Source organism: Bombus terrestris, chromosome 7 (assembly GCF_910591885.1).
Source record: "Bombus terrestris chromosome 7, iyBomTerr1.2, whole genome shotgun sequence".
Taxonomy (NCBI): Eukaryota; Metazoa; Arthropoda; class Insecta; order Hymenoptera; family Apidae; genus Bombus; species Bombus terrestris.
In genome coordinates, this window is record NC_063275.1 from 22,339,639 (window position 1) to 22,353,004 (window position 13,366).

Here is a 13,366-nt window from a genome sequence, read left to right on the forward strand (position 1 = left end):
AAATACGTTGTATTATTTATTTGTGATCGTGCGTGCACGCAACGTATGCCAGCTAGTCGACACGACAGCGACGATACATACTTCAATTTTCCAGTAATATTTTGCAACAATTTTAAGCGCTTCAACGCCCGAAACGATAACGATTACCAGCCGATAAAAGATTCACTGGAAAACGGGGATAAACTTTTCTAATTGCAAGCACCAGGCGAAATTTGTCGCTAAGCACCGCGCTGTTTTTGAATTATTGGGCCAGACATTGGCAATTTTATTCTCTATCCTGCACAGTAACGTTAATATATAGCGACGCGGAACGTGCCACGTGTTTTCGTCCGTGTGTTTATCTTCGAAATTGAAAAATATTGTTATTTCCGTGAATTATACAAATTCCTTACATCCTGTTGTTTAATTTTAGTTCTCCGTTCATATTTCTATATTCGAATGAAACGAGAAAGTATCTGGTAATGTACAGATACATTGACGAAGATCAATCGGAGCGTTTCAACACCCAAAGATTACTTTAATGCCGACTTCGATTTTGCTCTTCCTTCATTCCCTAGGTTTTTCGTTCGCTCCTTTTCTCGTTCCCCAATGGCTTTCCGGGGACTTTTACCGGCTTCGTATTCTCTGACAGACGATTACCTTTGCTCAAGAAGATAAGTAAATCTGATCTCGATAGATTCAACATTGTTTTATCGAGGATATCTAAGCCTGAAAGGACTTTGATTTGTACCACCTAATCGATAAGATTCTTAAGAGAAAGAATATCGAAGCGAAGCGTTGAAATGGGTTTTTAAAACGAAGGAAATATTTCTGTTATTTTGAAGTGATTTTTTTTTTAAATAATTCTGATTTCTTGCTGGCACTTTCAATCGATAAGTTTCCAGAAAAATGCACAAAATTTACAACGGTTCGTTTTTAAAAATACGACTGATATTTCGTGAAATAAATGGGCAAAAACACGTGTTTCTTCTTATGAAATGTATCATTTCATATAAATTTTGTTTCTTTTCTTTAGTTCTTTATATCTTAAATGGTTACAAATGTACAGTATATCGATTATGTCTTTTTTAAAAAAAGAATTTTAGTTAGAACAGCAACGATGCGGCTGGCTGCAGGATAAAAACTATTCATTAAAGATCACAGCGAGTCCACGTAAATAATTGAATACCGAAACTCGATACCAATTAAAGCAGTGCAATTCGTTACGAGCCGCTTCTCATTTGCAAAGCCTGCTACCAATGACTCTGTCGGTTCTGAAACTCCGTGTGACTGCCCCTTAATTAGCGAGTCTCATTCCACATGACACTCGAGTCTTGGAATTCGACATGAAATATTCTTACGATAACAAATCTGACACGAGTGATTTCAGAATCTCGTCATTTACCTTCAAGTTCGGGAATATATTAATTATTAACTCGTTGGAAAAGTTCATAATCAAGTTTATACAAAATTAAAAGGTAATACATTTTTATAGAATCAGAATTATATTAAATGATCTGCACCGTTTGTTTTACGTTTTACATTTATTGGATAGCTTCAAGATTATTTTTCTCAAGACTTTGTCAATTTTTTTTTTTTTTTTTTTTATTAATTAATCATATTTCAGGTAAAATTTAGCAGGTTTTCGAGAATTATTCATAGACTAGATATATTCATACAATTTCATAATTTTACGAAAATAATTAAAAACATATAGTATAGAAGGAAAATTGTTTTCTCTACTAAATATTATATATTTGCTTGTTACGTGCGTTCTGTCTTCGCGTAAATTCATAAAAATCTACAGTCCATCATAAATCCAAGATCGATCAAACAGTGCTTGATTAACTGCTTGATTGTTTAACTGCTTGATGAAATCAATGTTACTGATCTGAGAGGGACTGTCTTATTCTACTTTGAGATCTATTCGGCATCCGTAACAAACATAACATATGCGTAAATTACCATTGATTTTCCAGTTGTAAAATCGATAGAAGCTTTACACTTCGATAGATCATAAATATTGAATCCTACGATTTCGCGTTATGTCGTGACCTCGATAATGGTATCTGGTTCTCCCGAGTCATCGCCATTGAGTTTCACCGATGTTAATACTTACGTCCCCAGAGTCATTGATGTCTGACCTCATGACACGGGGATAGTCAGTATTACTTACGTCTCCAGGGTCGTTCAGATCAAGTCTTACGACTTGAAACTTGGCCGAGAGTTTGACGTCCCGTCAATATCGATTTACATGACCCTGTGCTTTTCACATTGGCCTATAACCTCGGCTATTATCGATAAGATTCTATGATTTCTACCTTATGATTAACCCTTTTGATGCTGACTGTTCTCTATGATTTATGTGGATATCGATGGAATATTTAAAGCAGTAAGGTATATTCAGCTGACCTGTAGAAAGTTTGTCAACGAATAATGCGAAAGTATCTTTCATACCCGAAGTTTCGATTGTCCGGCTATTACTGTCACTTTTCACTTGCATCGGTTTTCACGGTTTTGCATACATAAGAATAAGAATCAATATTCATTATTGGATTTATTTTCTATAAAGATGTATTGTACGAACCACGCAGAGGCTAAGTATAATATAAATGTAGCGAATTGTATAAACGTATCAAATTTTCAATTTGTAAAAAGGATTCAGGTACAGCGGACATTTCCGTGCGCTGAAGATGATTACAAACTTCAACAAACAGAATGATGAGAAACTTTAAATGAAAATTTCGATGATCGTAGAGTAATGTTAAAAATATCTCCTCCTACCAAGTATTCCACGTACCATAACAAAATCTAATTTCCGAAAGCAAACTCATTTTATCATTATCATGGCTGCCAACCACATTTGTGCAATGCGATCGTAAAATTCCTTGAGAGAAACAGAACGATGTTTGTGCTTCTTTGGAGTAATGTTTATCTTATCGCAAAGTTTCTACCAAGCTCTTATTACAAAAGAAAGTGTTAACCATACTCTGCTTCACGATCGTCCAATCACAGTACCTTATACTCGACACAGACAAGATTACTAGAAACTGCAATTTCCTGAAAGAACCCTTCCTTTCTATCTTCTATACAGATTCAATCCTATTACCGTCGACATCTGATATATTTTCTTTTTTTTTTTTTTTTTTTAAATTATCTCCAACATCTTTCCCTTATTCGAAAGTCACGTTCCGCGAAGAAGCCGCGACCTGGAACCCACGTAATCAACGAACAGGGTCCTCGAAGGAGGCGAGGAAATATTCAATTTTTTTCCATTTCCAGGCAAGAATCGCTTGGTAATTTCATTGGACGTAGACATGCACGGCCGCACACTGCTATCTCACGGTCCGACAAGTGAAATTCGATACCACGCCGTAATTGCTGCAATCCATTTTCCACGATAGAACTTTTCCTTATTCGCGTCTATCCCGTATTTTTCCGTTTCCATTTTCTTTTCCCGCTTTTCCGTACGCGTCTACGCGTTCCAACGTCACACAGTTTTCCTTCTCTCTTTTCTTCTTTCTTTTATCCAGTCGTCGTTTCCTCTTATGAGCGCTACGGATCGCCAGCTTTTTGCCAACGTAGCCAGCAATAAACGATTACAGACACACCGAAACGAGTAAAGTTTGTTCCATCAACGATCTTCAATGTTATTTTTTTATTGATTCAACCGGTCACCGACGACGATTGGATTATACTTATTTTACGAGTTCTATATAAGTCGTATCAATTTCATTTCATAGCTGGCTGAAAGCTACGCTACCCTAAAATCAATTCAATGTTCTTTTGATACGATTTTCTTCCCATTATTGTGGGTTTTAAGAATTTATAGGGAAACTTGAATTTTATGTCTTTCTTTCTTTAGATAAATTACAGTTTGTTTGCTTGTTTATATATATATATATATATATATATATATATATATATTAGTATTGTTTATTTAATTTTCATTCAAGTCTGTTGACATTCTCCAGTTACTTTTCTACATTTTTGAATTGGTTGTTTATATCGCTAGTTTACACTTCGTTCGTATGTTGCACACGACACAATATTTGATTATTGCGTTACGTCCCGAGAATTGAACGACCTGGGTGAAAAATTAAATTCGCGTCGTCAATAATGTACGTGTACCATAAGTTTGAATCTAAAAGAAGATTGCATGGTATTTCTGATATTATTTGTTGTTGTATTGTTTAGTGATCCTATTTCGTGTTTCCTCGCAATGAACTTTTTATATTTATAAATTATCTCTAATGTACTTAATTCTAATTTTATTTAATATCGAATTTGTCATCTTTTCAAAGCTGCTCTCATAAAAGTTTGTATATATAAATATACAACTAGACTGCTAGAATGTTTATGCGTCACGTTTATTATGTTTATATTTCGTAAGAAAATCCATGCATCATAATGTCTGTCAAAGATATACGAGATAAGAAACTACTGATTATAACATCTACCTATAAAGGAAACTTATTTTCCATTTAAATTCCTTTTTTTAATTATGTTTATAAAAATATAAATTTACATATTTTAATATCCCCAGTCTACGTGTGACACGTCAAATTTGATTTCTCTAGATTTTCTATTTAAATTCCTTTTTTTAAATTATGTTTATAAAAATATAAATTTACATATTTGAATATCCCCAGTCTACGTGTGACATGTCAAATTTGATTTCTCTAGATTTTCTATTTAAATTCCTTTTTTTAAATTATGTTTATAAAAATATAAATTTATATATTTTAATATCCCCAGTTTAAGCGTGACATATCAAATTTGATTTCTCTAGACAATTTCACAATCTCTTTCATTTCTTTCTTCGATGCATTCACTGCTTTAGAAACATATCCGTGATGACGCTTTCTTCCTGTCGCGTCGATAACGACGGTTACCCTTGAGCTATAAAGCATGAACCCGACCGATTTTACATCCGAACCTTGTGAACCTTGTTCGCGATGCTGAAAGGGACAGGCACGACCTTCTGTCCTGACAGACACGAGGCAGAAGAGCGTGAGACGCTCTTGCAAGATTTTGTTTGATCTTCCGCAGTGAATAATTCGCCATCAACGTGTTTCCCTTGTCGTGAGCAACGCTTTGTCGCTCGGGTTTTCTCTGCTTTTTATTTCCGCGGGATTTATCGAGCCGCGTGTGAAACGATCGCGTCCACTGAAACCGCGACCGACGCGACAGCTTGGTATAAAGGATGAAAAAGCGATCGTGTTGAGCATTTTGCTGGTTAACAGCATTCGATACTTGCGAATAAATCACACTCGTATGTTTCCGAATAATTTATTCAATTTATTATTACAATTTACTATTAGAAATAATACCCTTTAGTTCAGGAGAAAAAGGGAGGATATCGAGGTTTAGCATTCTTCAAAAAATGAAAGTTTAATTTTCAACTAATGTCACGATTTCGCATTTTCTCGTTGATATTTTATGAAAGTAAAACTTTTTGCTCGTCGTCTTATTCTGTATGATTTTCTACTTTTACCTGTAATTTTAAATGATATGTAACATACTAAACTGTGAAAAATGAAAAGTACGTTGTACAGCTCAATTTTTATAACTGCTGTAAAACTTTGAGAATTTTAATTCACGTTACTGGTTCAACGACATGGTTGTAATGATAAAGAGCACATACAGGAGCATACGAGAAAATGTTAAACTCAAAATTCATTAAAATCTACATTCCTCATTTTCCCCGTGAGCTCTTTTATATAATATTAATTAAAATTCTTTGGATCGACATTTTTGAAATATACAGGGTGTCTCATTTTTATCCCGGTATTAGAATGTTTTATGATTAAAATTATGACAATGTTATGACAAAAATATCAATATAATAAATGATTGGATCTTCGTTCGAATTATTTCGAATTCGTAAATAAACGTATTTTAATACACAATCTGAATATATTTTTGGAAGGGTAATTGTTACAAATATTAATCATAATGTGTTGAAAAATGTAACTTAAAACAACGAGACGCAAAATACCGCTTTATTGGTTATTTACCGAATCAATAAAAATATTGTTTCGATAAATTAGATAAAAATAGTATATATCATTTCAAGTACTCAGTTGTCAGAACAGTGTATAGTATAAATATTATACATCAAACAACATTGATACTTGCGAAATATGGTACTCTTGAATATTAATTTCAATCTGTGATAATGGTATTCTTATTTACATTGCATTTTCCTTAGCATGTACAAAATTCTTTTTTACATTTTCACATTTATTAGATTACTCAATAAATAATAAAATTTAAAACCTTTAGAAGCTTAAAATGGATAAAATATCTTAAAAGTAAGAAGAAAATAATAACTACTAAACTGCGAATGTTTATACATTTGGGAGTGTAAAAACGCGCATAATATACATATAATACGCGAAAATATACGAAACATTCAGAGTTAAATACCTGCTATGATATTTAATGATTAAACAAATTTTCGTTTAAGATCCACTTTTTTTTTATATTTATAGAAATACAAATTCTGTATAATCATGAGCAGTTTAACAGTTACAAGCATAAACCTGTAGCGGTAATGAATTAAGCGTGCAAAATCATTTAACAGCCAATACGTAGCATTCGCTTGAATATGATATATTTTACTGCAAATACGATTCCCATCGTTTCGAATGAATGCAATTTTCTTTCGACACACGTGACAAATTCGCGAAGCCAGTGTGCCACTATGGCAGCCGAAGTTCAGCGGTGTGGATCATTTAAACTTCTCTAGGACAATTTCGGCGATAATGAAGAACGATCGTAGTGATGAATCAACCGCAATTACCGGCTTACGCTCGACACGCTGAAATGGATGGGATCGCGCGATCTGTTTACACGTCGAGACGACTAAAGAAGAGGAATTCGTCGATGAATTATTTTCTACCTTGCTGGATTATAATATTCGATCATCACTTTGACGATATTAAGGAAAAAATGTATACAATTAATTACGTAAAACGATGCATTAGAATATTGCGTTTAAGGTCTTAGAATTCTCGTTTTATCGTTTAATCTCATTTAACTATGTAGGAACAAAAATATGATATATGATATATGGGACATTACTGAATATTTTTAATTTTCCAATTTTTTAATTTCCTTTTTCCTTTTTTTTTTTTAGAGAATAATTTTTTGTATCGTCAAGGCTTCTTGCATTTCTTGTATCGAGTATACTATGTTACTTTAATATATTACGTTAATATATTACGTTAATAGTAATAATTATATATGACACTTAAGATGTGAAATTTATGCTACTACAATATATTTAATGATTCAGTTTTTCTCAGGCTACGCTGTTTGAAAAGATTGGATATTTTTACACGATCTCGGAAAAGTAAAGAGGTATTGTGATTTTTCGTAATAGGATCATTGTTCATGTATTTTTCACAATGTAGCTGATTGATTAACAAGAACTTTTAGGAGGAATTATTTAATCACAACTTTTATTATTTTAACATCGGGTTAAAAGCATCTGCGATATTCGCAGGTTCGCCAACTTTTACAATATAATGGCTTTGTAAACTGGATCCCTTTTATCAGACGAAATAAATTTCCGAACGCTTTTGTTCTCGACCGACCAGTTTTTATTATCTCTTTTTAATAAACACGAAATGCGTTTTTCATTGAACACGAAATCGTGTGCAGATACCAACAATCGATTTCAAACTGTATACCACAGATTTCCAGCGCTAACATGCCTCTTTAGGTCTCTCGAATTGCATTATTTTTCCTCTTTCCATTCGTTTTCTCTTCCCTTGTCCGTTTCACTCTGGATATTTACAAAAGCTGTAGAAAACAAAAATATACGGGTTTCCCTGGTATATTTATCTTCATTTGTAGTACGATTAACCTACAACTTGTTTCCACCAATTTACGCGAAATTTTGTACAGAATTGTTCGTCTGGAGTTGAAGCTAGCAGAATATGAATCTCGCGAGAGCTAAATTGATCAACTTTGCGTTTAAAGATTTCTTAATTTCACTGTACGGATACACGATTAGTATTCAGTTTCATTAAAAAACAAATTATTTTCTCTCATAAGCTTATTTATCATAAGGAAATTGCTTAGATAAATATATATTCCATGGACGAGTAAATCAAAAAAAGAATCTTTGTAACATAGTTGCATTTTTTTATTTTATAATTTAAATACCTTAAAAAGCAAATAATTAACTATAAAATGTCAAACTTCTGAGTTTTAGGGATTAGAAAATTATTTAATACTCAAAAATAAAGGATAAATTGTACGTAATGGTTAATCTATATAGAACAACTTTGTAGACTTTTCCTCTGTTTTCTACATAATATATCGAGCATGTACGATTCACCAATTCTACGAAATTGCGTTTGGTTATGAGTATATTTGATCCAGGCTGGGTCATTTGTGTTTCATGTACTGGGCAAAATCGTCGACAAGGTCTTATTCCTCCTGTGTAAATTCCGTCAAGGTTACTTCTACTTCGTCTGACATGACACGGTCACTCTCCATGCGGCTGAGACATTGTCTGACATAACGCGGGCATTTTCTACTGATCTCGCGGAGTGCCACCGATCATTGACATATTCTACTTTTTGTTCCGTTTTATATTATATCGTTGACATCTTCTACTTATTATTCCACTTTATATCATAAAATTAATCATACGCTGCAAGAAATATTAATCTTTATTTCCTTCCGTCGAACTAATTCATGTTTTACAGTATTCGCGTTTCATATTGATAGCGCAATATCAATTATGCCGGTGTTTCGTTCGCTTTGAAGACAGAATCGTCGCCAGATTTACTTATTATTCCACTTTATATTACATCGTGACGATTTTCTACTTATTATTCCATGTTAGAACTATATCATTGACATCACCTGTTTATTACTCCACTTTATATCATAAAAACAATCATGTACTAAATACAAAAAATATTCACAGAACATCTTCATTCTGCCATGAGGAATCAATTGGTATCTTATGTTCGTATTGATAGCATACTCTCAATTATATCAGTGTTGCTTAATGGTTCTTTTTTTTCTTTTTTGAAGCCAGAATTGTTCGTCGTGGAATGGTCGGAATTGCCGATTAGTCGATTCAAGTCTGTTCCTCCTGTGGACAAGTGGTTGCTATTATCAGGATTGCAACCGTTGCATTAGGTAAGAGATCCAACCTGTACACATTCTCATCGGGATAATGCACTGCTAAGTGGATGCTCCGTACGTGTTGCGATTTGTACCCTATCAATCTTGATCCCGTGAGCTCGCGCGCACCTACGTTAACCGACACACGTATTCGAAACACGTGTGAGGCCGATTCACGAGCACAGAAACGCATTAGCACTTGCATACGTAACACATGCCACGACAAACGCATAACGGCTATATAGGTACATATAAGTGTTCAGGAATACGTAAGACGTACACGCATGATATGTACGTATACGTATCTGTATACATATAAACACAGAAGGATGAGTTTCATATACAGCTCGGTGTAGAGTAACGTTTTGGCATTGGTGTACATGGTAAATCGCACAGAGTGAACCAGCATTGCTAGTCTAGCACCATAAGTGCTTGTGTTTCTCCGTTTGAAATGATTTGGTACTCTGTTGCAGTGACTTCTGCATAAGTGGACTTGCCAGAAATTGACAGTTTCAGGAAATGGTCAACCATATGTTTATCGAACGTTATGTTGTAAAATTCGTTGTTACGATTCTGATTATCCGGAAGAAGTACACCTGTTAGACTGTCGCGTGTAAATTTAGGTTAAACAGCACAACTATGAAAACTAAAAAATCGGCGCTGTCTTTAATCTTCCGTGAATATTCCTGTCGTTGAAAAAAGAATGGTAAACTGGGTGAAATATTCACTCGGTTTTCACGTATTTTACGCTTGAACGTTTCTCGTAGTTGTTGATGTAGAAATACATTGTTTCTTTCGTATCAATTTATTCGTACACGATTTAGTAACTCACGTCATAATTTACGTGTCAATATTTCACGAACTATCGAATTTATGCGTGACAAATTAATGACCATAAGAGCGATTTGTCAATAAACACGATGAGACAACGAATGATTGATACATACTATTCTTGTATTTATTTGAAATAATATATTTTCGCGTTCTACTGTTTGTATTTGTCTTTTTCCTTTTTATAAAAGTCTATAGAATGCATGTCCCCTGTTACTTCTTATTATTGATAATAATAATAGTAATAATAATAATAATAATTTTTATATACATAACATCTTCCATTAACGTTATAACGCATGATGCGATGTTTCATTAAATAATTTGAATATGACTCTGATTCTTTCTCAAGTTTCTGTTACTTTTGTAGTCTGACGTGAAATATATCATGTGCGTTATCTGTAATGTTTGTTACATGATGATTTGTGCGAGGTAAATTTTTCAGCAAGTAATTTAATAAACACCAAAGGATAAATGATAGATGATAGAAGATGAAGAATAATAATAATTCCAGATACAAGAAATTCACTTGAATGTAATAATCCTTGATATTTTCTCTGTAAAATACTTACCAGAAGACATTATCGATCTATTAAAACTTAAATTAAGTTATTTCAGAGTTTAGACTGCATATTGTGAAGCGAAGTGTATTGTTTGAACTGTTATTTATACCTATATTTTGAATTTCCTTTCACTGACGGTTATTTGTGTTTCATCGCACGGTGTATTTGAATATTTTCGAGGCTCGGATTGCCTGCACCGAAGCTGCGGCTCATCGTCTGCACTGAAGTTTATAAAAACCAGGATACCGTAGCGATCCTTTGTTATCACGTTAGATAAAGGACGTGGAAAAGCGATGATCGAGGAAGTGTGGACTTTGATTGCGAGAAATATTGTGTGGTGTGATGGAATTTTGGAGAACTAGCTGGCCAATGCCAGGAACGCTGCGAGTAACACGAAAGCGGAATTTTTGTGGTGAAAGGAGTGGAATTTCACGCGAAATTTTAATAAACTTGCTTTGTATCGTTTTTTTCACACTTTTCTAGATCAAAGTTCCTTTGTTACATTATTGAAATGAAAAAGAATAATTACAGAACAAAGTTACCATATTATGAGATTAACGTTTTTGCATATTTGTATTTTTAGATATTTGAAAACTTTGGAATTATTGAATTAATGGAAAATAAACGAATAAGCAATGTTTAACAGTTAGATGTGCATTATTTCATTATAAAAGTATTGTATTATAGAAGAATACCTAAGATTAGGTAAAAGAACAACTGTTGCGAAAGAGAATTATCGTGTTAGAAAATTTAAATTGTTATGTATCTGTATTTTTCTCGATTTTTGAAGAGATTGTATTGGTATAGAATACAGGAAAGAATAGTTTTTGGTTTTTAAACATTTACTACTGCACTATGATATTATAAAACTGACAACAAATTTGACTTTTCAGATATTTGAGAAAATAATAAAGAAAATGGTACTACGATTGTTATATGTCTACTATGACGTTATGAAACTACTATATCATATTATAGAATTAGTATCGTTCCATATTTTTATTTGTAGATATTTAAAAATGAATATTTTTCATCGAAATATTTAAACAGCACGGAATAGTGTTTTGGTTATCACGAATTTACATATAATTACTTATAATTACGCATAATTTCTTTGATCCCGGTTTCACATTTCCGTGAAAATATTTGCCCTATTACGATGTGCAGTAACTTTCGAGATAAAATAAACAGGAAACCGGTAATTTTCACCGGAGGAGTAATGCGTAGATTTTAATATCCGCTACAGTAATTTCAGTTTTGTACGAATCGCTGCATAGTTTCGACCAAGTGAGAACCGAAACGATTTTATTTACACCTGCAAACTGTATTTGTTTGCACTCTGCTTAAGCGTCGTGCACCGGGTCTCGCGTAAGCGCGACGAAATAAAAAAATTTTGGTTGAACAGAATATCGCCTTGTACACTCGTTCACTTGTTCTTTCTTTTGCTCGTTCCGATGTCTGTTTCGATTTCACGCTGCTTCGAATAATTATCCTTTCAACGACTGTAACAATAACTCAACTTTTATTTTAAAGGACGTAACTTTTTTCTTCAAATAAATTGTATAAAAAAATACCATAGAGAAACCATAAGACGTAATGAAATATTAGTAAATACTGATACAAATGTGCAACTAGAAATCTTCGCGTTTCGTAGTACTCGACCAAGCATCTCGAGCGAATTTTCTACAAAAAAAGAAAAAAGGATATCTGCATTCCATGCAAACACATTTCGCGTACCGATATAATCCGCAAACCCTTTCAGGCTCAACTAAATTCACAACTGCGGCAACTTGAAGAACGTTTCTAAACTACGGCCAATTGCGTGGTCGTTCGCCATTCAACGAAACGTTCTACGATACTTTGACAACACGCTGGAATTGTCCGAGCTAGTCTAATTGTAAGCCAACAGGCGAAGCCCGGAACGAAAACAAAAGGGGGACAGAAAAGGAAGAAAGAAAAACTACAAAATGGAAAAAACAAAAAACAAAGGGAAAAAAAGGCAAAAAGATTGTCAAAGTTCGCTAAACCGGTGGTAAAGTGTGTACACTGACCCGGGAAAATTTCGTATGACGCGGCGAACGCAAACAAATCCTCTGCGGCCCACTCTAAATAAACACGGAACGAGAAAGCTTGCTGCACCGCGTTTCGAGCACAGTTCGGTTACGCGGCACGCGCGTTTTTTAAACGGAAACTCAAATAGTTTAGCCAGCAGAGGAAAGAGAAAGAGGGAAACGTGCGAGAACGCCTCGGCGTCCGTGATATCGCTGCTTAACGATTCTCTTTGCAGATAGCGAACTTCGCGATCAAACAAGTCCCACGGTCCTCTTCTAAGCTTTCCCGCCCCACCCGCCGCCCCCAACCTCTGACGCAGTTTCCAGTGTAATTTGTCGAAATTACAGTTTGCCCTCTCCGTCGTGCCTGATTCCGGGGGAATCAAGAGCACGTCGGTATTGATCACCGGCCACCCCTTCATCGTTTTTTTTCCTCCCTTCGTCTTCGTTTTTCACCTTCCGCCTCTCGCGAATTTCCATGATCACGTTCACCACGCTGTTTACGTAATCGGTTTGCATTCTATGCGTTCTTCGTCATACTTTTGGACCACGCTAGGTATTTAATCTATAGCGGGCTGTTTGAATTTTTTGGATTTTGTGGCCGGTCGAATTTTTGGCTTGCGTGGGTTTTATGGGATTATACAGCTGTCGCGATTAGAAATTTTTAAATGTAGATTTCAATAGGAATAACGCGTTGTTTCAGTGCTGTAGTTAGCTTTCTCCAAAGATTAAATGGCATTTAATTGACTTTTAAAGGCATTCCTTCTATTCCTATAAATTAAGAGAAAG

At 34.3% G+C, this 13,366-nt stretch overlaps 1 protein-coding gene and 1 long non-coding RNA gene across 4 annotated transcripts in view; one reads left to right on the plus strand and one right to left on the minus strand.

Annotated features, from left to right (window-relative positions):
• The window catches only part of LOC105665948, a 217,681-nt gene that overhangs the window by 203,409 nt on the left and 906 nt on the right, over positions 1-13,366 (plus strand). Inside the window, exons 5-6 of one of the 2 annotated variants that reach the window (XR_007224543.1) lie at positions 9,040-9,147; positions 9,606-10,228. The exons of the other annotated variant lie outside the window; for it this stretch is intronic. This is a non-coding gene — a long non-coding RNA (uncharacterized LOC105665948). Of the gene's footprint in view, positions 1-9,039; positions 9,148-9,605; positions 10,229-13,366 lie in introns of those variants that run through there. 2 annotated transcript variants of the gene reach the window in all.
• Positions 1-13,366, minus strand: part of LOC100645913 (glutamate receptor 1) — a 335,783-nt gene that overhangs the window by 62,591 nt on the left and 259,826 nt on the right. The window lies entirely within an intron of this gene.